This window comes from Talpa occidentalis, unplaced genomic scaffold (assembly GCF_014898055.3).
Source record: "Talpa occidentalis isolate TD23 unplaced genomic scaffold, MPIMG_talOcc4v2.1 talOcc4.12, whole genome shotgun sequence".
Taxonomy (NCBI): Eukaryota; Metazoa; Chordata; class Mammalia; order Eulipotyphla; family Talpidae; genus Talpa; species Talpa occidentalis.
This window is the reverse complement of record NW_023601212.1, coordinates 20904152-20930061: the sequence shown is the minus strand read 5'-3', so window position 1 is coordinate 20930061 and position 25910 is coordinate 20904152. Positions and strand designations below refer to the sequence as shown.

The 25910-nt window shown below is 40.0% G+C and overlaps 1 long non-coding RNA gene across 2 annotated transcripts in view; it reads left to right on the top strand.

Annotated features, from left to right (window-relative positions):
* The first annotated feature begins 24355 nt into the window (after nt 1-24355).
* The window catches only part of LOC119240777 (uncharacterized), a 64994-nt gene continuing 63439 nt past the window's right edge, over nt 24356-25910 (top strand). For both annotated transcript variants that reach the window (XR_005124190.1, XR_005124189.2), the window contains exon 1: nt 24356-24501. This is a non-coding gene — a long non-coding RNA (uncharacterized LOC119240777). The remainder of the gene's footprint in view (nt 24502-25910) is intronic.

Sequence of the window (25910 nt, the reverse complement as noted above, 5' to 3'; positions counted from 1 at the left end):
ATCAAACTTTGGGCCTGGAGCAACCTGGCTAAGAAGTCAGACAGAGCAGACCAGGATTTGACACCTACCAAGACCTTAACCTCTTTTCTTCCTCTAAAAGTAAAATAATTAATGTAGCTGGTTTATAAGGTTGATTAGAAGTAAAAATGAACACTAGTAAGCACTCAATAAATGTCAGCTCTGATTATTGAGGCATACATTTTGGGAGAAAGAAGCAGAGGGGAGGCCTGGAAGACCCAGATGAAATCAAAGAAATTTAGAATAGTCTTGGAAGAGTGCAACATGACAGATGCCTAGGGAGTCTTAAGGAGAGGTTGATAAACAAAGGAGAGTGGAGTCAGAATGGGCCACAATTGTCAATCAGCAGACTAAAGAAGGCAAAATCCGTTTTCAAGGGCTTCAAGGGACACTGGTTATGTCACAATGGAGACAGTCAATGTAAACATATGACAGATCATAAAGGAAAAGAAAGCTGGAAAAGTTACTAGAAAAAGAGCAAAGCTCAAAGATTTATTGTCAATACAAAGAAGACTGAACTATTGGCTGAAAGTTGCAGTGAACAGAGAAATAGTAAATATACCGAAGAGAAAATGGTAATCAAGAGGCCAATTACCCCCCCATAGAGGGAAGGGACCCACTCATTCCCAAGTAGCCCCAACTTGAATATATTCACATGGTCTCACTGTCAAAGGGAGAATATTTTTGTTCCATACAAATGGAATCCACCGAGGCTGTTCTGGGAGCCTCTCTCATCTTGCCAAAGTATTGTTCCAGATGCCCAACAACAAGGATCTCCAAGTGTTCCCCTAATACTTAAGTAGATGCTGAATGAAAAGTTGAGATGGTAGACTTGGTAAGGGTGTGCTCCTCACCGAGCTCCCTCTGGATCAGTGATTTCCGTGGAAACTGTAAATGCCCCAATTCTCTGAAGTATTGACTTTGAAGCCTCAGTCTCACAGGGCCTAATTCAACATTTGGCAATCCATTGGCATATGTGGTACTTGGCATTTTCATTGCTTCATTATTTAAAGGGCAATTCATTATGTGCAATGGAAACAAATAAAACTCTATTTCTGACATTTCTAAATCTGAACCCTGAACTCTCAATAAACCTTCCAGTTTCAAAATAATTATTTAAGCAAAGCCCTGGTGTATTCATTCTAAACCATCAAGTGGTGCTCCTAAATGGTTGGTGATGCAATCTCCGATGCTGAGACCAGAGTATTGGAACTTCCCTGAAGAATATTAAATAGTCCCCTACGCTGCAACCCATTAAAGGCAATCTTGTCCTCACAGGCCTCAATCAAATTTGCACACCAATTAGTCCTGCACAGGGTTTGATACATTTCTTAATTATAAAACAACTTTGTACTCTATTGGCCCTTTCAGATGGGTTAAGAGAACATTAATTACCTCCTCCTGAGACATCAAAGAGTTGTTTTTTTTAATCCCCATCTTAGGGATGAATACAGCAAGATATAGAGAGGAACTAGCATCTATGGAACACCTACTACGTGTTAAGTTCTGTTTTATTTGGGGTGATTTACACCAGTCAGAATAAGCCTATGGTGAATTAATAATACTATTTTGGACATGAGAAAACACCAGGAAGTTAGCACACCTGCCCACCATCACCCTGCTAGTAAGTCTGCAAAAGGGAGTTTTGTATTGTAGTGCCTCTTGAGAACTATTACCCCTGATTTTTATTTTTATTTTTTTAAAGATTTAAGTATTTTATTTATACAAGCACTGGGTACAGTCAGATGCACTTGAGGGTGAGAGAATTCACCAAAGCCAGAGCGGGGAGCAGAACAGGCAGACTGACGAAGTACATTGCTGAGGGGAGCATGGGCGCCGGCAGGAGAGGTCTGCGCGCCATGTAGGACCCTCACCAGCAGCCGGGGATCGAACTGGCGCTGCAGAGGCTGCGGGCAGTTTCGCAGCCCAGCGCTCAACCGCTGCGCCACTGGGGAGGCCCACCCCTGATTTTTAAAAAATAACAATAATAGCTTACATCACTATAATAATTTATGTAATTATAGATGTGTGTAGATATATTCTGTCATAATATAATAATATCTCTTACTATCACCTTTTGTGCATTTTTGAGCACCTTCTGTATGCCAGTGTGCCAGGTGCACTGAAGAATAAATGGCTGGCTCCCTGTTGCCAGAGCAGGCATGAAACAAATAACTCCTCCATCCTGCTTCTAGAATCAAGCCAGAGCGCTATGCGGATACAGGGCAGGCTGTGAGCACCCAGTTCAGCCCCTGTGGGTGCGGCCGGGAGAGTTTACACAGTCGAGGGTGGGGCTTCTTTCAGATGAGATCTAAATCCCCTGGAAATTGCCACCTCTCCCTTTCACCCTAGTCTGGTGCATCCCACAGGGAAGGAAGTTAAAACATCAGAAAGAAAGAAAAAAAAAAAAAAAAACCCACCTAGGTGTTTTCCTGGCACTGACTTTGGCACCAGAAAACAAACATTTTCTTCCCTTCCTTTGACTCAAGCAACCCAGTCCCCCGTGCCCTCCGCAGCAACCCTCCCCCACCTCTAACCAGTCAAGATTTTTTTCTCCCCCACTGTAATCTTTCTAAATTGCGCATTTCATAAGACCTTCAGGAAAAAGTCAGGAAATGAGGTTTAGAGGAAGACAGAGGAGCAGAGTAGGGGGCCGGGAGGGGATTGGGGAGGAGGGAGGCAAACCAGAAGACAGCAAGGCTTTCAGGATCACGACCTGCTAGGCGCACACCCTCCCTTCTCCCTGTGCCACCCTCGTGCTGGAGGCGAGCCATCCTCTGGGCTAACGAGCAGAGCACGGGAGATAACTAATCCTAATGCAATTACCGCTCGCCATTACACTGATAGGTTTGAGGCGCTCCCCATGTGCCCCGCAGCCCGAGCCAGGCTCATGCAGATGTGTCTTAGGCTCCTGTCTGAGACGTTTTGACAGCTGTATACCCTGCTGACCCCCTCCCCCTGAAAGCATCCCCGGGAGAGTGATCTTTTAACAGCGAGTCCCCGCGCAGCCTGTCGGAGGTGAAATGAAATTTTAGCAGCTTGCGGGAAGGAAGCCTGCTCGGACCGTGCGCGATAGGCGGCGGCTTTTTCCAGGGCGGTGATGGAAGAAGCCGTGAGACAGGGCACTTGTCTGAGGCTGCGCCCCCACCTCTGCGGCTTCCTGAGAGCTTGCGGGGTGTTTAAACTGCAGTGAAAAATTATGGTGCGCAGGCCTGGCCCTCTCCTGGTGGAGCTCGCGCTCCCGTGATAGGGGGATGGTTCGCAGCACACATGTTCCTTTGTTTGGCTGGACCACGTGCTCTGTTTGCACAGCAGCATGTGGTACCACTGGAGGAAATCGAACCGACTCTGAAAGTTTAAGAAACAGCCAAGCTCTGCTGGGAAGCCGCTGAGCCAGGGCCGGAGTGAAGCGCTGAGGCCGGAGACAGGCAGGACTCCCCAGCAGGAGAAGGACAGGGGGATGGGAGGAATCCCTGGGGTAACAACTCCTCGGGATAAAGAAGACTGCAGGTTTCCAGCATCAGTCCCACGGGGAGGGTTTTCTGCAGTGACCAGCCAGCCTGCCTGGGGTGGGGAATGGACTTTGACTGTGATGATTATCTCTTGTGTTTGAAAGACACTTATGGTTGATAAAACCTTCTCACAGCCTTTATCTCATTTAATCCTTAAAACAACATATGATGCTGAAGTGCCTCTCCTTCTTGGGGTAAAGAGGGAGAGGGAAAGGGCTGGAGCTCCTGAACCCTTGACCTTGACCGAATGGCCTGACCTTCCAGGAGGCCCAGCAGGGCAGCTCCAACCATGGCTGATGGCAAAATGGGTGAAACAGCACTGGTTTGTGTTCTGCACATATTTCTCTCTCTCTCTCTCTCTCTCTCTCTCTCTCTCTCTCTCTCTCTGTGTCAGCTATAGAGTAATACACACTTGTGAAATAACACAAAAAATATATAAAATAAACGTAGACAGTAAAAGGGAAGTTTTCCAAAATCCAATTTTCCAGTTACATGTCATTCAGTTCAATCTGTTCAGTTTAACAATATATCAAACGATATCTGTCTAAAACAGAATATATAAATTTATACCACTGTTCTTTTTAACAACTGCATAATGTTTCTTTATTGACTGTGTTAACTGCACAATCATGGCTTCCAGCTTTTGTTATTAAAACAATGCCTAGCTAAACATTTATGATGCGTGAATATGTACCATGTATATAATATGTGAATATCTACTGCACATTTTCTAAAATTGCTACTTCAAACAGTTTTGAGTCAAAGGTAAGGCACATTTTTAATTTCAATCAGCATTGCCAAATTGTTCAACAATAATGTACTAATTTGCAGTGCTTGTAAGAAAGTTAACTGTTAATATAGGACATTAGTGTATGATCATTATGTGTCTCCACACCTGACCTGGGTATTTGTAAATCTTTTCTTTTCATGCTAGTTCAACAGGATAAAAACCTTATGTTTTTAAGAGTAAATTTAAGTATATTTCTTATAATATTTTTATTGGCTATTTTTTGGTTTTCTCCTAAACATTATATCTCTGCTCATTTTTCTGTTGGTTTATTTATCTTTCCTTACTGATTTGAGGAAATTCCTTTGAATACTTTTACAAAGATATTTCCCAGTTCGTTTTTTCCTTTCAGTTCTGTAAAGTGGAAATATTAAATGCATAACATAGTCACATCTGTCCATATTTATCTTTATGGTTTCTAGATTTCATGCCATACTTAGAAAAACTTTTCTAAACTCCCAGAAAAATCACAATATTCTACTATATTTTAACACTTTCATGATTGCATTTTTTTATTATTATTTAACAGATTTTTATTGCACAAGTAACATATGCAGACTCTATTTTAGAAGCTGAATATGTCAACATAGTTCCTGAATTGGTGGAATTTATTTTCTAGAGTGGGAGATAAACAATAAACAAGTAAATGAATGAATTTAAATTTAAATTACAAAATTTAAAACACTATGAAGAGTTAATGGCGAATAACCAGGAATATCTACTTAGGCAGAGTAGTTTTACAGAAGGCAAGACTTAAACTAATCTCCAAAGAATGAGAAATAGCCAGTTATGAAGGTGAAGAAAAATAATTTGTGATGTTTGAGGAAATTAAAGAAGGCCAATGTGACTGGATCACAGTGAAATAGTGTAGTGAATAGAAGATCAAGAGCTGTAAAGACCAAACATGAGAAAGAAATGAATGATGACTGACAGACCCATGTAAGGAATCAACTTTATTCTGAATGCAGTAGGAACACCCTGGATAGTTAAAGGAAATAAATTGATGTGCTGATTTATGGTTTTATGTTTAACTTATTTGAAAGAATGTTTTGGTTTCCTTGCAAATGCTGTGAAGGGGGTAAGAGATGAAGCAGAAATATAGGAAAAATTCTAGAAAAGAGGATAATGGCTTGCTGGATGGTAGGCATGGAAGAGGAAGATGTAAAGATTTAAGAATTATCTGATAGGACATTGACATGAATTGCTGATGGAATGCATGTGGGTGATGAGCAAGAAGCAGAAATCAGCATATTTCTAGATTCTAGTTTGAGTAACTGAGTAGAAGGTGGTACCATTTCCTGAGACATGTCAATTAGAGAAAGATGTGGGTGGAGGGAGTCTAGAGGTCACTTTCAACATGTTGAGTTTAAGGTAATCATGAACTATCAAGTAAGTGGTTGGCAGTACAAAACTGCAGCTCAGAAAAGACTAGGTGGAGATAAAAAAAATTGGAAATTGCTGTTCATTGAATATTTAGGTACAGGAATCAACTATAAAAGACAGGCAGAGGGCCTGGCTGCAAGTCCTAAGAAACTTCTATGTCTGGGGTTAAACTGAGGAGTAGAAACAAATCAAGGAGACTAAGGAGCAGTCAGGGAGGTGAGGTGGAAAACTAGGAGAGATTGCTATCTCAGAGATTTTAAAAGGAGGAATAGTAAACAGCATCAAATGCCGAGAAGAAGTCACTTAAAGAAGAGGTCATTTAATATAGGAGGACCAAAAGAATTCATGAAAGTTGACAACAAAGAACTCACTCATGATATGGACAAGAGCAGTTTTAGTAGAATAAGAAGGTAGAAGCTGTAATTTGAGAACCATGGCAAACCACTGAGAGAAAACTTGGAATAGGGGACTTTTATGAATATAATGCCTTAATCTGGTATTTCTCAAACTTTGCTGTGCACTAGAGTCATCTAGCAAAAAATACAGTTGCCTCACCCCCACCCTCAGACAACTGAGTCTAACTCATTAGTTCTACAATAAATATTTTAAATAAGTTTCTCACCTGGGTCTGAGACAAAGCAAAGTGGGAGAATCACTGCTTGCCTTAATCCAGATTCCTTGAGGCAAGATTTGAGGATAAAAGAACTTTCAGTGCCTTTCAGATTTTATCACACAAGCAACTGCCTACTGTTGTATGAAGATGGTGACAGTATCTCTTGGTCTTATCTCAGGTGTTTTTAATCTGAACAGAAGCTGAATTCACTGAAACCAAGCTAAATTCCCTACTTGACCTGCTTGTTTGAATACAACCACAGGTAGACTCAAATAACATTTCACAGGTGAAATTTCATTTTTGTAAATAAAGGTCTCCTTTTTTTAAAAAAAGATTTATTTATTTATTTATACAAGCACTGGGTACAGTCAGAAGTGCAGAAGGGTGAGAGCGTTCACCAGAGCCAGAGCAGGGAACAGAACAGGCAGATGGACCAAAGTACACTGCTGACAGGAGCAGCGGGTGCCCAGGAGAGGTCTGCGAGCCATGTGGGACCCTCGCCCGTGGCTGGGGAGCCAACCAGCACTGCAGAGGCTGTGGGCAGCTTCACAGCCCCACGCTCAACCGCTGAGCCACCGGGGAGGACCAATAAAGGTCTCCTTTTTTTATTCAAAATGTCTCTTCTTCCATTTCTCTTCCAACCAACTTGATCATGTCCTTAAAGGCAATTCCTGGCTTAGTCTTTCAGAGTCAACTTTCTTTTATTTACCACCCCCCAGTCTAGGTGAGCACTTTTTAATATATTTTCTAACCAAATTTCACATGAACCTTTTGAGGCAACAACTTTTATTTATCTTTTATAGGTGAAAAACTGTGACTAGAATGACTCTGAAATCACTTACTAGAGAAGTCTCAAAATTAGCATCCTTTGATTATGTACAGATTGAACTAGGTTATCCTGACTATGGAAAGGAAATGGGTGGTTCATTTCCCAAATGATTCTAATATTTGCCTTCTCTTACCCTCCTGACCCTACTATGTTGATGAGGTTCTTAACTACTTGGATACCATTAGCAGTGGGCTTTGTATTCTCTCTTTTTTTTTTTAAGATTTATTTATTTATTTATTTATACAAGCACTGGGTACAGTCAGAAGCACGGGAGGGTGAGAGAATTCACTAGAGCCAGAGCGGGGAACAGAACAGGGCAGACTGACGAAGTACACTGCTGAAGGGAGCAGTGGGCGGCAGGAGAAGTCTGCGCGCCATGTGGGACCCTCGCCTGGCGGCCAGGGATCGAACCGGTGCTGCAAGGCTGCGGGCAGCTTTGCAGCCCAGTGCTCAACCGTTACGCCACTGGGGAGGCCTGTGTGGGCTTTGTATTCTGTCTTAGTTTGGACATGGAGCATGATGTAGTGGAAAGTATATGCCTGAGCTCTGGGAACAAATAGACCTCGGTTCAAATGCCAGTTCTGTCCCTTAGTAACTCTGTTGCCCTGGACAAATCATTTAGCTTTCTAAACTTTATTGTCCTCAGGTGAAAATCAAGATGCTCTCCAAAGGATGTTTTCAGTTCTAAATGATATCAGTTACATGCATGGTATGCTCAAGAATCAGTAACTATATTATTTGTATCAAACCCCATTATACTCCTCAATCAAATCCTAACTCCACCCAAATCTCCTAAAGGCTATATTCCTAAAATGCTTTTTTGAAAAGTGCTACTGGTTTTCATTCCTTTCTAACCCTAAAGGAGTTATTTCAATGACATTCTGCCCCCATCTCCAGAGTTCAATGTAGCCACCACACTGGGTCCTGAAAGAGATGATAGATTCAGACTCCTTCTACTCCATGTCCCCCCATACCCAGTATTAAAACAAACACACCCCCAAGTTACCCAAGAAACAACACTTACTTCCAAGTTAACCAAGAAAATTGAGAAAAATGAAGGATTTCGCCAAAATATTCATACTTAATACATACTCAAGTCTCTGGTATCAAAAAATACATTTTCTATAATATCCCTCTCATCTACTCATATACATTTAGAGATGAAGAATGCCAATGCAGCCTGTTCATTCCATGGCTCTGACTAGGAGAAACTTCTCCCCAATGTCAATTAGCATCTTTCTCCTACAGATTTCATCTTACCTTTAAGAATCATAAAGAACTAGTCTTTGGAATGTCCAGCAAAAGCTGGCAGAGCCTCCTTGAGTTTCTTCTCTCCCAGCTGCATATCCCAAAATTCACCAGTTATTCCTTACATAATATGCTCTATGGTTTGTTTAGCATCATGTCCACTAGCCCTAAATGCACTATCTTTCTCTTTCCCTCTTAAAATTGTTTACCAATCTAAATGCAACGGTGAGGTTTAACCAGCACAGAGAGCAAGATTATCCCCACCTCTGTTCTAATACTTTTTCTTTACCCAATTAATGTGCTGTGCATTTAGATATAACCACAAGATCTGGAAGGTGGATGTGGGGTGAAGTCCATTTCCCTGAATTCTGCCACTGCCACTGGCAAGTGGAATTGTAGAGACTGATTTTGTGCAACAAACTGAAGCTTTCTATTCAGCATTAAGGGTAAAGATAGTAGCAAAGACATTAGGAAGTGGCTGCCTGCTTCCTGTTCTGAAGTCAGTAGTTCCAGTGGTAGTCACCTAATTCCTTTTCTTCTTGGTTGTGACAGAAGCAGAAGCTCCTTTGATGGACCAGTTCCTCAGAATTGTTCTAAGACTCATTCCTGGAGGCCAAACCTAGATAGAGCTTGCTCCTCCAGCACATCCAACTGTTTTGTAAGTACCTAATTCCTCATGTTGAATCTCTTGATGCTTGAAATGAATAGAGTGCTTTCTATTTCCTGCAATTGTATGCTGGCCATTTTGAACAATGAGTAATATTTCACAAGGCAGAAAGTTATAGCACTGAAATGTGCTGCTTTATGTTCATTTATATGTAAGGTCCACTGGATAGATGGTTGAACTTGAACTTGTAGGTGGATGGCTATAGGAAACACTGTTTCTTTCGGTGCCCATTTTATTCCTTAAATTCACAGAATAGCAGCCCTGCCTACTATATTATTGATCAAAATGTGTAGTTTGGCTACAATTATAAGTCCTACTATATTGATCAGGACTCTTGGTTATAAGGGACAGAAACACAATTCAAAACTATTCAAGCAAAAGAAGGGGGTTAATGATAATCTAACATCAGAAAAGTAGGAATAGAGATGGCCTTAGGGACAACTAAACCAAGGATCAAATGTTCTAAGGATCTCGCTTCATCTTTCAGCTCTGCTTCCATCTGAATATTAGATTTATTTCCCCAAACTATCTTATCTAGCAGAATTGAGTACATGGCTGCTGAAGGCACCAGTTTATATCCTAAACATTCTCAAACCAGAGATGAAAATAAAGGTTCTCTTCTCCCAACCAAAATTTGAAAAACACCAAGATAAAAATTCTGAAGATGGTTTGGATCTTGTGCCCATCCTTTGGACCAATCACTATAGCTGGGAAATGAGGTTCAATGGATAGACCAACCTGGACCACATGGTCATCTCTTGAGGGGAGTGAAGTCTATTAACAGAAGACTGGACAGTAGGCAGAGAGCAGATACAAGAGACTTCTCCAGACTTGAAATGATCTGAATGATTTACCAAATGCAGCTGTTAGGCTTTTCAATGTTAACTCTTCTCAGAGGATTTAAAACCACTGACATGACCAGTATGTTGAGAAATCTATCTCTGTGAAACTACTCTGGTGAACACATTTCTGAAATGTTTCATCTGTGGAGGATTTTGGTAATAAGACACTTATCTCTTGATCAATTATTTGGCCATAGAAAAAAAACCACTTAAAATCTAGAAATAAGAAAAAGTACCTTTTGAATAGGTAGAAGTGCATTTTAAAAATCAAGTTATGAAATGACCAAAGAGTTCTGAAATGGTTACCAACATTCTGGATGCACTGATACCACTGAGTTGTATTTAAATGGTTAAAATGCTCAATTTGCCACAAAAAAAAATTTAAAAAGCTGTGTATCTAATTCATTCATGAATTTATAATTTAATTATCATTCATTCATTTAGCCTTTATTTTACTGTAGTCTCAGAGGAAAATCCAGAATATATAGATATATCCACAGATTACTGGAGCCTAAAAATCATTGACATGATTCTCAATGTACTCAACCCTGCAAGTGGAAATTCATGATGCCATAGAATTCTTGGGCTAAAAGTGTTAGCACAGATCATCTAGTTAATCCTCCACTTGTCACTAAAGAACGTTTCACTCCATCCATCCAGGACACCTAATTCATTCTAGATACAGATGCTTTAACTGGTTTAGAAACACCACTGACAGTAATTGCTCTCCCTAGGCTTTATAAGCAAATCTTAGGTGTGGCCCAGACTGGAAAAAAATTCTCATGTGAAGGATGTTAGTACCATGCCCCCACCCCTGCCAAGTCATAAGGAACCAGTAGGCATTTTCCTCCCAACTCTTAGAAGCTCTATTGGAAGAAAAATGAAGGTCTTCTGTGCTCTTAATCTTAAGAACCTGAGACTGTTCTATAAGAGGAAAGAGGAGGTATAATGTTTTTTTCTTCCTTAAATAACAGGGAATGAGCTCAGAGAAGGCTAAGCTATACTGATGGAAATTTTCTGTAATCTTTTGAAGCTTTAGAAACTGACCAAAAATACAATGCTATGCTTCTATTTCCCTCTGTCATGGGATTAGACTGTTAGATAACTAGGCATTCTCCAGTGAGAGAGTCTGTCATGGAAAGCCACCCTTCCAGAAAGAATTTAGGGCATTTCTATAGAATTGGATTAAATCAGAAACATACTCCGATCAATTGGCTATAACTTATCATCTCTCATGTCCTTTACATGTTTAACCCTCCTGGAATCTCTTTCTTTTATTTGGGAAAAAAAAAAAAAGATTGTTGTGGTTCATTTATTGCTTAGACAAATTATTGACATATCAGAAAGTAACAAGAGACGACAGAAAAAAAAAATAAAAACTCCCATTATGAATTCCTTTATCTAATATTTATTAAAGATTCACTGTATGCTAAACTGATGTTAAGTTTCTTTTACTATGTAATAAATTACCTCAAAGCTTAGTTGATTTTGCTTGTGACTTAATTTTGCAGGTCAAGGGAATGGTTAGCTAGATGCACTTGGTATTTGCTGGATTAGTGAGCTTGAGGGTACATTTCCAATGTGGCACCTTCACTTACCTTTCTACAACCTCAGTGCTCTATCACCTCTCTCTCTCTCTCTCATTCACCAAGTTTCCTTCACTAAGTTTGGAATTCTCACAGCATGGTTGTCTCACAGTATTCCTATTTCTTATATCAAAACTTCCCCACACCCAATATCCTAAGAAACCCAAGGAGAAACCTTGGCAGTCCCTGAACACCACTTCTGACACACACTATTGGTCAACATGAATAACATTAAGGCAAAGCCAGATTCAAGGTGAGGAAAGGAATAGACTCTACCTCTTCATGAGGGTGAGACATGCAGGTACAGGGAGGGAAAGACTTGATGGTAGCCATCTTGGAGAGAAGCTACAACACATAGTGCTGTAAGAATATAGACATAGTCTCCAGTCTCACTGAACAGATAGTATAAACAAGGAAATAGCTCACTGCAATGATAGAATAGGTATACTGTGGAATGGGAGCATATTGAAGGAAAACCCAACCCAGACTTGAGAGGGATTTCTGAAGTAGAAAATATTTAACATACGACCTAGAGCAAGTTTGAGGGAATTGTATGACAGGGAAGACAGAAGAGACAGTGGTCTAAAAGTTGGGGACAATATTCTAGCAGGTCCAGGAGCAAAAGAAAGAGAAAGAACAATTGTATTTTTTTAAAAAGACTGAAATAATTCCAATATGGCAGAACAGTAGGATGAAGGGTATAATTGTTAAAAGAAAGAGTTGAAGAGACAAGAATATAAATCACAACTTTTTCTGTGTAAAGATAGATGCACACTTAAAAGTATATTTTTTTTTACAAAAATAAGTTCATGCCAGTCTCATGGTTTTGTGGTCTACATTTTTTCATGTTAATACCTTTTCTTAAGAAATACACTTCTTAAACAGCTCTTTAAATAAATATATATCATTCATTTCTTGGTTTTGTGTCACTTTATTTGATCAGTTTCTTACTGTTGAGTATTTAGGGTATTTTCAGTTTCTTTTACATGCAGCCTTATGGTTAAATCTTAACCATTTTAATGATAACTTCCCAGATACATGATTTCTGGCTCAACAAATATGAATACTTTTTTAAGGTTTTTGATAAATCTCACCAAATTCTCTTCCAGAAATTCTTAGAATGTAATTCCGCCAACAATTCAAGAGAATATCTGTTCCCTATATATTTTCTGTCAAGAAGAAAAATAATTTGTTTCTATTTTTTACCAATTAATCTGTTTCCATTTACATTTCTATAATTACTGTGGAAACTGAATTTCTTGTTTGCTGGTATTCTTTTTTTATGTAGGCTTCTGGAGACAATAAGCTTCCAAAAATAGATAAATGGCTAGACTTCAAACTTTAAAATGCTATAAAAACATAATAGGGGAAATTTAATCTACTAGTAAATTTAAGCTGTGGTTTGACAATATCTCTGTCTGCTTTTCTTTTCTCTGACTGTGTCAGTGTTTAGAACTGTTCTGAAATAGTCACTGGGCCTTGTATAGAAAGAGAGGAAGTCAAAGGGTGTGACATATCAAAGACCCAGACTAAGTTCAATTCCAGTTAAATAGGTGAAGTGGGGTGAGCGGGGGGCCTTATTTCACTCATGATAGCTCACTAGCTCCCTCCTCTAATGCATTTAATGATCCTGTGAGCTTAATGACTGTTGCAATTAAAGTCACCCTGCTTAAGCATTGTGAATTACATTATGCTTGTTAGTGGTTGCCTTTGATAAAACATAATAGCGACTCATCTCTTACATCATAACTCATTTTAAATATTGCTTTTCTGTATCTGTCCTTGCCCAGTTGATTTATTACCAGGTACTCCTGAGAAGTGTAATAAAAAGAAAGTTAAGACTTAAGTAATTCTTCTAGGGTCTAGATAAGCAGGAATGAGAGGGGGGTGACCCTATGATTGGTTATCCTAAAAATGGCAATGGGAGTGAGGGTGGTAATCAGGAATTAAATGAGGCTAGTTATACAAAAGGAAAATATTAGCTTTTTGTGGCCTCTTTGCCCTCCCTCCCTTTGGAAGGAAAATCAACAAAGGCCAGGTCTCCACCAGGAAGACTTGAGATATTTGCCTATCCAGATAAACCAGGGGAATGCATCTGCGAGTCAGGACCAGGGACAGATGGGGCTGGGAAAGATGGTATGCTTTTATTTTTTGTCTCCTTAACTTTACCAAGAATAGTTTTGACATAGAATTGAAATCAAATCTGAACAAGAATCTGGTAAAATTGAGAAATGTTGATTATTTGAAACCCCCTTCACCCCTAAGAAAAGAAACCTCATGTTGCCTTTTTGTTATGTACCCACCACCCTCATCCCCAAATCATAGGAATCATTTTCCTTCTGTTTTTCATTTTGCTCCAGCAAACTAAGTCCCAGCCTTTGGCCATTTGGTACAAATAACTTCCTGGAGACAAGCTCATCAATGCACAAAGTTAAATTAATGTGAATTCATAGCTGTACCCAAAATCTTTGTACCTATTCATAACATCCACCCAAGATGCATTTGGACTTGGAAAGTAATGTGTTGTATTAGCTATTACAAAGCTCAGTGATACACAGTGATTTCATTCCGATTAGTGTCAAATGACTATATGTAGAACTAGGTAGAAATATGTCTTTTGAGGTATACCATCAACTTTTGGAGAACCAATGGAGAATTTTCCTCTCCTCTCTACCCTCACTTCCCCCCCATATAGTTTTGCTGCTTCCTTCAACTGCAACTGGTAATAGTTACAGAGAGAAGTCTGATGTTTGTATATATAATAGAATAAAGGATGTTCCACTTCACATACCCAGCAAAGATCTTGAGTTGACAGATATAAAGGAGAATTTACAAAACTCTGTACAATACCATCTTCTAACAAAATGACTTTTTGAGAGACTGAGTGGTTTAGTAGAGAATGTACCAGAAATAAGAACAGCTGTATTTGAGAACTATTCCTGCCACCAACCTGTGTTCTCTCTTTAGACAAATTATTTTAACATTAGGGTACCTCAGTTTTCTCATCTCTAAAAAGGGGGATTAAGCTATATCATCTCTAAGCTATATGAGTTCTTTTTTTTTTTAAGATTTATTTATTTATGCATATAACAGCTGGGGTACAGGCCAGAGATGCAGGGGGTGAGAGGATTCACCGGAGACAGAGTAGGGAGCAGAACAGGCAGATCTACTAAAATACACTGCTGAAGGGAGCAGTGTAAACCATATGAGTTCTTAATGAATATGCTGTTCTGATCACTTCTGATGGGTTTTGTGATATAAATTCAGTAATTTCTCTTTGCAAGACATTTTTCACATGAAGATATTCATTGTATGTCTGCTGCCTACCTGGAAAAAAAGATTAAAACTTTAGAAGAAACTGATAGTAATAATAATAATATGCATATATATAATCACATAATACATATGTATAAATACCTATACATATATACCTACACATAAATACCTTAGTTTTGTGTTTCTAATTCACCTCAAATATAATTCATAATATTGTAACACAATGGGCCTAACTCTCCTCTTTGATGTTTAATATATACTTGATTTATTCTTTGATTTTAATGTACTTCCTTACATTACTATACACTATAGAAGTCCATCTGCTCCCTAAATTGCTGTAGTAAACATCACAGATGTCAGTTGCCTAAATTCTATTGTTTCTTGGGAAATAATGACAGCAATAGTTCACACCATATATATGATTTTATGGTTTGTGTTTTTTTAAACTTAATGCCATACTCATCATGATTATATTAGTGTTACTAGGTCATCAGTTCAGAAGACAGCATGTATAATTTCACAAAAAAAAAAACTTTTAGATATAAATTATTAACATTAAAGTCAGCTAAACGATTTAAGATATATAGAGTAAACACAATGAAATGGGCACTGTAGTACCCATTAATGAAAATACATGACAGTCTTTCTGGAAATAGATTGGGAAAATGTATCCTGAGACTTAAAAGTGTTTGCACTTTAGCAATTCCTCCTCTATTAAGGTATCCAAAAGAAAATCTGAAATACAATGGTTTTCTATCATTGTGTACAAATCCCTTACACTAAAGTAAAATTAGATCCACTCTGAACGACCAGTACAAGATAGTGGCTTAGTACATTATATCCATCCATATGATGAGACATCACATAGTCACTAAAAACATATTTTGTCAAAATTTTATATGACAGAGAAAATGTCATTAAGCAAAAAATGTAAAATTTTACATCAAAATTTAATCTCAAAAAGTATGTAACTAGGGCCTCCCTGGTGGCACAGGCAGTTGAGCGCTGCACTGTGAAGCTGTTTGCAGCCTCTGCAGCGCCAGTTTGATCCCGGCTGGCCAGCAAGGGTATCACCTGGTGTGGCAGACCTCTCCTGTCTTGCCCACCTCTCCCCTCAGCAGTGTATGTCATCAGTCTGCCTGTTCTGTCTCTGGTGAATCCTCTCACCCTCCCACGCATCTGGCCTGTACCCCGGTTCTTGTATAAATAAATAAATCTTTTAAAAAAAAAAAAGTATGTAACTAATAAAAGTAGAACAAAGTATCTTGATTTTTTTTTTCTTTAAACTTTTTGTCATCTCCAAATGGGGTATCCGCTAAAATCAGGGAAAAAATTACCCATAGTAATAAAAAACTAAAATTAAAAAATGGATTGTATTGTGAGACCAAGAGTAGCTAGAATGCTTGAGGAATGAAATATTTGGGTGGCTTTAATGTTGTGGCACACTACAAATTAATTAGGAATCCCTTTCTGAATCTTTGCTGAGAAGCAAGCAATCAGCCAACAATTGTTTTCGGAATACCTTTTACAACTTTATTCAGGCACCTTGCAAAGATGCCAAATCACTTGCAAACACATGTCAGGCAGTTTCTGTGCCAGACAACGGAGACCCCAAGTGAAAAAGCAACATACCCTGCCCTGACAGGACTCACAAGTCTAACAGAGGAGATCTATGAAAATGCACCCCAAAATACGGGTGCCCACGCCCAACTAACAAGGGCATGAGGCCCTGTAGGATAATGTTGGAAGAAGTCATTTTGCCCAACAAGCTCCAGAAAAATCCTCACAGAGAACAAGAGAAAAGTGTGCCTTGCAGAATGGACAGAATTATAAGAGAACATAAACTGGGAATCTCCCTCCACACCTTGATGGACGAAAGCACAGAGAAGCTGAGGTGCATCTGAGCTCCCACACAGATCTTCCTAGCAAAAGCAAGGCTTCTTCTGGAAGTGGTGGGCATGTTTTCTCCAGGGCACTCACTTCTTTCCAAATCAGTAAGGAATGGTCATGGCTGAGTCTTTGCACCATTATTGTAGATATTTTGGTGCCACAACCATCCATGGGAACTTTACAAACCACAATCCACTCCCTAAATGCATATGTCAGAGGCCTAAGATACTGTTCTAAATAATAATGGTAATCCCCTACCTTTGTATAGCACCTTTCATTTTACAAAGATTTCCCCCCCCGGGGTTTATCTCATTTGCTCTTCACAGCCACCCTGAGACCAGCATTATTATCACCATTTCACCGATAAGGAAATACACTCAAAGAGACGCAATGAATCATCTTGGTTATACCACCAGGAAGTGACAGTTGAGTTTCAGATCTTCTGACTCCACTGCATTTTTCTCTGTACCACAGTTGCCTTTGACCCAGGGACACACCCTAAAAGTTCACTTGTCTTTTTCCTCACTCCAAAGTTCACGTTAATCTCTGTCATTGTCTTCTTTCTTCTTGATGTTTCAGTACAGGGGGTTCTGTTTAGACTGGATTTGGAATTCTTCAAAGCAATTCTCTGCTTTCAAAGTGGCTTCACACCTCATTTATCCTTACAACTTTTCAGGTAATTCCGACAAATTGAAAACTTTGCTTTAGACTAAATACACCAAGGACAGAATGGGAGGCAGAGGGGTAGGAGCAGGAAGAGAGAAGAGATAAAGGCAGGAAGGAGCAGCTAATTTACTCAGCCTTATGATCACTTTGCCACGAGCACTGAGGGGGTGAAAGGGGACATGGAATTTTTGTCCTTCCCAGGTTGACAAACTCCTGGAAATATAAAAGGTATAAAACCCCCCTTATGAATTCCCTTTTTGTTGTACCGCTTTTACCACCAAAGCCTTTTTCAACATTTGGTTCTATAAGAAAAACAGTTGTGTCATATGGCTCCAAGTAATTCTCACACTTCCAAATCAAATATGGCTGCCAACTAATATTGCAAGAACTAAATAGAAGACATCTGGAAAGAAGAAATTTTAAAGCCCACTATTTGTTACCCCCACCTGTGTCTTTATAGGCAGCAGGAAAGTAGAGGTAGAACAGGGAAGGGGCTCTTTGACTTAGAGAAAAATAGAGGGAGGGAGGACATGTTAAAAATATGATTTATCATCTGTCTTTGTTGTCTTTATTCACCAAATGCATTTCAAGCAGGTAGAGTGAAGAGGGGTTTGCATATTAAGTCAGTGTGTCTCTACAGACCGTCATCTCTCTAAAATACAAATCCCTTTGCTCTAAAACATCAGGCTGACTGTGGAATGGAGTTAGGATTTAAGATCAAATAGTACTTACTGAATATTACTTAAAGAAATACCTACTAAGTACCTCCCATGTCCCTGCTCTGTGGAAAATCTGGTCCAGTGTAACTTTGGGCAAATTATTTAATATTTCTTGCTCTAGGCTTGCCAGACTAAGAAAATAGGATACCAATAAAGTTGACTCTTCCAAACTGAGAGAGTTATTGTGAAGTTCAAAAAAGGTAAATATGTGGAAGGGGTTTGCACACTCTAAATTCCAGAAAATTTCAAAATACCATTATTTTACAATGAAGCATTGGGTCTGATCCTGGTGTACAAGGAACTTGCTACTGATTTGGAGGAACAAAGCATAAACATATCAAATTTAAATACCAGAGTAAAAATGAAATAATAGAAAAGACAACATGACAAGTGGTTTGGCAAGATAATATGTAATTATTTGCAAGGGAGAGGTGCAGACAATGAGATGTATAAATTTAAAATAGGTAACCATCTCAGGCAGCTAAAGTGATGGAGACAGGTTTTTTCAGTCAAAAGGATTCTGGATCTGGCCTTGGAGGGTGAGCAGGTGGAGCAAGAGGAAGCATACGCTATCATTTCTGCAGTAAACCTAAGCTGTTTCTTCTTCCCTGGGTGTGTATGGACATGCTGAGATGAAATTCACAAAGCACTCCTTCTAATGTATGAGGCTGACTGAAGTCAGACTTCAGTGGTCTTTAAAAGAAGTCCCTGAACACTACCTTACAGGTTAGACCTGGAACTGAGCAAAGTACTAATGGGACTAAGTCCAGAGGTTCAGCGCCCTACCCATTCTTTTCACCAAGCAAAAAGCTATTAGTACTTTCAGTTTACTGGACACAGGATGCAATAGAATCCCACCCAGTCACCCCTTGGTACAAACTGTGGGTCATGAGAGAGCTTAGAACAAGGTACAAAAGACTCCACCCAACACATGGCCCCACCAAGGTGTCTGGAAAGTCAGCACCACCCAATCCCTCTTCCCCTTCCCAAATGCTTTTCACCAGTGGTCCAGTCACTGTCACCCAGGATGTCAAAGAAATTGCCCAGTCCACATCTTTGCTCATGCTCCCCTTACTGCCCCTTTGGCCCCCAACATTCTCCTGCAGAGCATTAATTCAAATGTGCTCCTTTCCACAGGACTTACATTTTCATCCCTGCATCCCCTCCAGGGCCAGTCCCAATGCCTCCATGCCCATGGTGTTCCCATTGTCTGACCTCCCAGAGCACTCAGAAGACTTTTCATTTTGGTCTTGGTATTATTCCCTTAGGATTGGCATAATGCCTGGTACACAGTAAGCTCTTTTAGAAATGCCTAAGAAATAAATTCTGGTTACATATAATGGAAGGAGAGGGGCTTACTAGAAAGATCAGGTAAAACTTCCCTTTGAGTTTATCTGTAAATTCCTTCCCTTCCCAAATAGCACATCAGTGGCAGTAACAGTAGTGAGGGTAATAACAGCAGGAGGCAGGAGGGGATAGTGCTAGTCTGATATCTTGGAAGTATTGATCAGGAGGAGAACATTGAAATCTACCACATAGAGGAGTTCTACATGTAGACTTGTGGCCATTATCTAAGTAATTTGTGCAAGCAAACTAGACAAAGAAATAGAACTCTTAGAAACATAAAAATGAGAGACTCTTCATTGCATACCTAACCCTGTCCTTTCTCTCCTCCTGCAAAATCCAGCTAGTTATAGATATCTAAAATCTCCCCACATCTATTCCCACTTCTAGATCATCCTGAGACCGTCACCATACATTATCTGGACTATTCCAGAAGCCTCTTACCTGATCTCCACCCTCTGACCTTTCCCCCTCAATGCGTTGTTTCAAGACTGACAGTGACTTTAGCACACTCTTGTCTGAGCATGTCACTCCTTGGCTTCTAAGCCATTTCCCTTATGGGTAAAGTCTGTACAGTTTAGCATGGCTTCCTAATTTGACCCCAAGGTACTTTTCAATCTTTTTCCTCCCTATGACCTGTCACCTCCTACTCTCTAGACACATCAAACTGGTCACCAAGCCCTGAGTGGAGTATGTTTTTTTTCACATCTCCTTACCATTGCACAGGACGCTCCCTACCTGCCAACAAACTCCTACTGAGCCCATATAGACCAGCTTGAAGAATACTTCTTCCAGGGCATTTCTTCAATGATGGCTCCCATCTTGCACCCTGAGGCCCTTTTGAGATTCCTCACAGAGAACCAGCACAATTATCTGTTCACGTACTGATACAATCCCACTAGACTGAATTTCACAGAGGTGGGGGTTGTGTCTTATTTACCTCCCCATCTTCAGAGCCCAGCACACAGATAGTGCTCAACAAGTGTTGGTTGTATGTCGGATCAGCTCACACTCCTCACATCCACACCCTACTGTGCTTTGTCCCTGCAGCTCTGTTCTTTGCCTTCCCACATTTCACCCTGAGGGGCTAATAAGGAATGAGAAACTAAAAAAGTAAAGCCTTGGAGATGGACAAAGAATACCAGCTCATTGACAATCCTTTCTTTTTTTTTCAATCAAGCAAAGTTTTTCTAGGTCAAAACTGTGTGTCCTGATGCATTGTCTTTTCTTCCTCTCTTCTGCAATCCGATTTGTCACAGATCTCATTGGTTCTGCTCGCCGCATCTCTTCCTACTGCTACATCACCCTCAAGCCTCACCATAACTTATCTGGGATAAAGCAGGAGAATTCACTTGACCTGAAACTCCTGTAATTTTTTCTGATTCATGGTCTTATTTCATTTGAGGAATGGCAGCTGGAGCACTCTCTTTCTGCTTAAATCTTTTTTTGTTGTTATTTTCTTTTATATATATATTTTATTTTATATAATACTTAATATCATTTTTCATTTTTGCACAATGTATGCATTTTCATTTTGGTTATATTCCCCATACAATTGCACCCCCCCCATTTTGACCCTAATCCTACCTCTCCCCTTCTCTCCCCTCCCCCTCGTAGTGTGTCTCTGGTTTATAGTTGCTTGTTGATTTTGATTTTTTCTTTATTACAATTGGTCTTTTTCCTGGTCCCTTACTTGGGTTTTCTAAATTCCTGCTATGAGTGAGACCATCCGGTATTTTTCTTTTTCTTTCTGGCTAATTTCACTGAGCATGATCCCTTCCAGCTCCACCCATGTTGCTGCAAATTGCATGAGTTTATCTTTTTTGATTGCTGAGTAATATCCCAGAACTGTCAAGGCTGCATGAGAAGAGAGAGGGATGCCGAGTGATGAATCCAAATGCATAGCCTTTGTTGTAGTTCCACCCCTGCAGCTAATTAACAGGGCAACTTTGGTCAAGACACCTTTCCTCCCTGAGCTTACATTTCCTTTTCAACCGTCTATTTGAAAAATACCACCAGATAAGTCCTCAAGAATAAACAAATGTTGAGCTGGTTTTCTACCAGATGATGCTCTATAAGGAATTTTCTAACTCCAACACTGAGGCTCCCCAGTTCCATACTTCTCATCTCCCTGCTTCCTCTCTGCTCTTCTCCCCTCCACATATGTCTGCAACAAGCCTGACCAATACCTCAACACTTTATTAGAATTTATTTCCGTTATTGCCTTCATGTCAAGACCACCTACCAGAAATAGGAAGGCTGAATACAGAATATCTATTTCCTTTCCATTGTGAGGCCTCTTCTCCTTTTCTAGGGAAAATGGTCTATTTGGAGAAACCAAGTGCATTTGAATTGAATTCACCAAAGTAATATACACAAGGTTTTAATTTACAGTTTTGGGTCTCTGTGCCCCTGCATATGAGTTCTATAAATGAGACGTGTTGCTACAATAAGCCCCATCGGGAGAGGTTGGACTTCAACTGAGAACAGCTGTAGCACTATAATCCAACAACGTCAGCTTCTGAATCAAATATGAATTATAGGTTCAGTCACAAAGCTGTGGATATGCTTTCCCCACAGACACTCACATATGGCCTTCGGCAAAAAGGAAAATATCTTTTCCCTCCTTTACTGCTTTTGGTTAATAATAAATCTTTATTCTGAATACTTTCTTATGTCTTAACTTCCTTGTTCTTTGTTCTCATTTTGATTTCCTCTGCAAGGCCTCCAAGAGCCACCTGTACAAAACAAGGCCACCAGCTCTTGTGAAATGAAGCAAGCCAAGGCCTTGGAGGTAGAGGCTCTGGGTCTTGCTTGTCGAGTGGGTACACATGAGGGTTTTTCAAAACGCCCAGTGCCCACCATGGGGGAATTCAACCCAGAGCACCTAAGCAGGAAACTGCAGGAGTGGAACCAAGGCACTGGTCTCCTTTAAGCCCTGAGGTGATTCCAAAACTCACTCAACATGAAAACATGACTTCACTTTCAATGACGTCTAAACCATGAACAGCTTTTAAAAGCGCTATCTCTGAACAACATATAGGAGATATGGGTACAAAAAGCTTCCTTTTTTCCCCTTTGTCTTTCGCCTTCATTTTTTTTTTCTGAACTATACTGTTCTCCTGAGTAAGTAGATATTGATATTTGGATTTCTGCACTTTTTATAAAAATGATTATTATAGACTCATTTGATATTTTAGTTAAGCCATTTAACAATATTCCAATATAAGAAGTGGTTCATGTATTTTCAAGTATTTTTCCTCAAATATTCCTTATAGAAAGACTACAGGAAGTTATATGAGAGTTTTAGTTTATATGTGTGTGTATGAATGGGTGTGACATGTTTTTTCATCTCATCCATGGTAAATAGATTTTAAAACACAATTTCCCCCCCCACCATCCCTAAAACCCCTTATCCTTATCTATCTCCCCCCTCTCTTAACCTCAGAGCATCACTGCATTTATTAATATCCACTAGTTTTTGTGTTTTACTTTGTCAAATCATCCATTTTTGTAAATATCCAGTATTTGTCTGTCATTCTGACTTGCTTTACTGCATATAATTCCCTCAAACTCCCTCCATTTTGCTTTAAATACCTTCAGCTCCTAAGACCAAAACTTGTCCTCTAAATTAAGGTGTGTAGCCAAGACCTCAAAAAATTTACCCAACTACCATACCTTCTGGAGTGTCAGCTTTCTGATCCTCAAAGCATTTAGTTTTGAAGGCTGGAGGCTAGGAGGAGACAATGGAAAGTGTGCAAGAGGGGACTAACAGGAGGCTAGATCTGGAGAGTCTATTTCTGACACCATTGGTATGGGAAAGAGTCCATTCAAATTTTAGAGTTGCATTTCCTTGTCTGTAAACCGAATATGGAGGTTCGTGAAATATCTTTAAGTGGTTTCCTCCACCATCCTCTGGAGCCAGCGAGTTAATCAAAATGTTTAACATGCTGCATACACCTTGTTAAATACTATCCACTTGAGTACAGCCATGTGCTCTGGGTAATAAAATTAGTTAATTAATTGATACTTTCCTGTACAGAACTGCCAAATATTTGGAGAGAAAACTGGAGAGGATTTGGAGTAAATCATCTAGACTCAGGATCTTCACCTTGACATTGGATAATGGAATAATAGAACAAACCACTTCTTCTTTTTTGGTCATTTCAGCCATTATAAGACCATAAATCTTTCTGTCCTGGTAGGGAACTCAAAATCCCTCTGGGTCTTCTCTCCTTTTTCCCCTGTAAGGACTGAGCTCATCTCTGAGTTCACTGAAGACCTCCAATTTCTACATTACCACCTTTCAGCCTCTTTGGCTACACTGTAAGTGCTGAATCATTCTATAGGCTTGGGCATAAGCCATCTTAAGCAGTAAGCATCTCCCTTTTTGACCGGTAAGTAGATTGTGTTAAATGTGGAAATGTGATGCTTTTCCATCTGACTTATTGGAATAATTCATGCTAGATTCTTCTCTCTACCTTGGCCTTCACATACAGTTGATTCTCTTAATTCTACTTTTAAGTCTCACATCTCTGAAACCCATTTTTTGTTTCCCATTCCCACTGCCACTGCCCTTTCTTGGGTAAAGTTGTGCTTCAGAAGAGATGGCTGTGGATAGACAAGCCAGAGAGGGGGACCCACTTAGTCAGCCAAATAATCAGTGTGGAGAGAGTAGGCTTATGAGAGAGGCAAAAAGCAGCTCTCTTTTAAATCATATTCCAGGTCCTCATCATTTCCCCCCCCCCTATAATTGCAGCAGCTTCCTGATCAGTTCATCATCAAGTCCCACCCCCACTCCTTCTTAATTAAATGATATATATGAGGCACCACGATTGGTGCTACCACTGTGAAGATAAGTCACTCCGGTCCTGCCTTTAAGGAGATCTCTTGCCTGCAAATGACATACAAGTAGGAAATCATTTCCTCTATTTGGTAGAATTCCTTGCTGATGTCACAAAGGAGGATGCCACAATGTGTGGTTAGAAAAACCCGAGACGTTTCTGAGCAGAGGTGATATCTGAGCTGAGGGACATTCTGTAGAAAAAGCACAGACTGTGCAAAGACCTAAAGATCGGAAAGATTATAACTCATCATTGAAATTGCAAGTTGCACCCTACAGTGAGTATGTAGATTAAGAGCCTGTCACGATCCGGGGCTTAAAAAGGAGGCAGGGACTGAATAATGAAATCACAGATCCAGAGTGCAGTGAGGAATTTGGGTTTCATCCATAGCCTATGAGGTGCCCTTGAAGAATTTTAAGCAGGGAAGTCACAAGATCATCAGTTTTAGAACATAGTCTTTGATAGTGAACTGAGAATGCCTTGAAAGAGACAAGCTTGGGGGCAGGTAACATTGGTAGAGAGCGTTGCAAAGGTCCAGGTGAGGAAAGGTGAGCCGAAGTTGAGGTGATAACAGTGGAATTAGGAAGGAAACTTTCAGTTGTCTGCAAATTTGCCCTGATTACCACTGCATTTTTATTCTTTCTTTTTTATGTTTGCTTTGCATTTTTTAAATAGAAACTTCTATAGATCTTAATCTATGTATAGCTCCTGAACAATAGCTATTAGTAGCTCAGTTTTGCCAATGAGGAAACTAACTCAGAGATGTCAAGTAACTTGCCCAGAGTCACATAGCTAAAGACCATGCCAGTCTGGTGCCCAGATTTTCTGGCTCTTTCAACTACACCTCTGTTAAGTAGCCCAGTTTCATTTTTGCTGTATCTTTCCTGTGGCAGACTGAGCGTGGCAAATAGACCATTTGTCTGGGCATAACTTCGGTGGCTATGGTTAAAAAGCCTGGCTTTGGAGTACAAGCAACTTGGGTCTGATTCCCAGCCTGGAGCTAAAACCTTCAATCCTCAGTCATTCTGTCTGTCACAAGAGGGCAATAACATCTCACAGGGTTCCTGTAAGGATTAAATGAGGTCCAATTCCCTTAGCAGCCCCCAGCGAGGCCCCCGTCCAGTACAGTTCATGGTATATAGTCAGTTCTCAGGAAATGGTGACAGTTTTTCCCCAGAACAGCCAGGAAAGAGTCAAATGTAACTAGAAGCTGTGTCCTTTATTTGACTCAGGAATATGCCAGAAGATGTGGGATACATAAACCAGGACCCAAAAAAAAAAAAAAAAAAAAACCCAGTTGTGTGGTTTTCATATCTCCCCTGTCACCTCTAAGACAATTCTTTCCTCCTCTGATTGTGTCACTGAGGTGACTGGTAAAAACACCCCCACACCCCCTCCCAAGCCAGCTTCATACCCAGCTCAGGAGATCCTTGTGCCAAGCTACTTTACGGGTGGTTTCTGTTCTTTTTCTTTCTCTCTCTTTTCACACTAGAATTAAGAAACCTGTAACTTGCTGCTTATCTCATTATCTCCTGCCTTGCATTTTAATGTGTTGCCTCTAAAGAGACCTCATTGATATTCCAGTTATGTATGTGTTTGTTTGTGTCTCTTGGGAAAATTTGCTACCGATCTTCCAAGTTGAGCACCGGCTTCCTCACAGCTCAAAGTTGGATCTTTTTTGTATGA